Source organism: Alligator sinensis, unplaced genomic scaffold (assembly GCF_000455745.1).
Source record: "Alligator sinensis unplaced genomic scaffold, ASM45574v1 scaffold273_1, whole genome shotgun sequence".
Lineage (NCBI taxonomy): Eukaryota > Metazoa > Chordata > Crocodylia > Alligatoridae > Alligator > Alligator sinensis.
The window spans coordinates 1,100,605-1,101,729 of NW_005841943.1; the positions used below are offsets into that span (position 1 = coordinate 1,100,605).

Sequence of the window (1,125 nt, forward strand, 5' to 3'; positions counted from 1 at the left end):
TTGGATAGGTCCAGCGTGGCTCGGCAGCGCTCCGGGTGCTGTTCCAGAGCTGGGGTGGCTCCAGCAGTCACCTGGAGGCCGGCAGCGCTTAGCCCAAGTGGCCCCAGCTCCCAGACTGCTGCTGCAGCTGGTGAGTGTGAGGCTTTTTTTAACTGCTGGGACGTTGGGGCCGGGCTAGGCAACCAATGTGGGGGGTGTTGGAGGGGGGGGGTGAGATTCGGCCGCATGGGTGACTGGTGCCTCCTGAGTCAGGGTGGGCACTTGCCCCCACAGCGACCAGGGGAAGATGGGTCCCCCATGGCCGATTGCACTGACCTGGAAGTGCCACAGAGATCGCTTGTCCTGGCGCTCCCACTCCCTGGTTGGCGCTCTCAGGGGGGACCCTGTAGTGCTCCTGCCTGCCCGTCGCCGAAGCGGGGAATTCTGGCTGTCAGGGGGTGCACCAGCGCTCTCAAGGGGCGCATGTGCACCCCATACGCATTGCCGCTGTTTGGCCCAATTTGTCAGCCAAATCTCCGAATCGAATTGGGACAGTGATTTGAATCACCAAATCGAATCATTGTTCCTCCGAATCGGCCAAATTGAATACTTGCTGCTTCGCAAGGCCTACTGTTCAGTTTGCTCAGTGGCACCCTAAACATCCATATGGGTTTTTACATACAGGTGTTGTCTTTATATTAAATATCACATGATTTGAATAAAAACAAGAACCTTTGCTTGTAATAAGTTTTGCTTACTCTATTTATTCTTTTTTACGTTTAAAAAAGCAAAAATGCAGTAAACCAAATGCAGTGGTCACCAGCTGCCAGGTGCCAGATGATTGGAAGATAGCCAATGTGGTCCCCATCTTTAAAAAAGGGAGGAGGGAGGACCCGGGCAACTGTAGGCCCGTCAGTCTTACCTCAATCCTGGGGAAACTCTTTGAGAAGATCATCAAGGAGCACATCTGTGATGGGCCAGCATCGGGGATGATGCGCAAGGGCAACCAGCACAGTTTCATTAGAGGCAGGTCATGTCATGTCAGACCAACCTGATTGCCTTTTACAATCAGGTCACAAAAGCATTGGATGCAGGTGTCGCCGTGGATGTAGTCTTTCTGGACTTCAGCAAGGCCTTTGACACTGT

General features: G+C 53.3%; 1 protein-coding gene across 5 annotated transcripts in view; it reads left to right on the forward strand.

The window, feature by feature from the left end:
• The window catches only part of RAD54B (RAD54 homolog B), a 123,119-nt gene that overhangs the window by 3,493 nt on the left and 118,501 nt on the right, over positions 1-1,125 (forward strand). The window contains exon 1 of one of the 5 annotated variants that reach the window (XM_025199415.1): positions 110-130. The exons of the other annotated variants lie outside the window; for them this stretch is intronic. The gene's annotated coding sequence lies outside the window, so the exon portion shown is untranslated. Of the gene's footprint in view, positions 1-109; positions 131-1,125 lie in introns of those variants that run through there. 5 annotated transcript variants of the gene reach the window in all.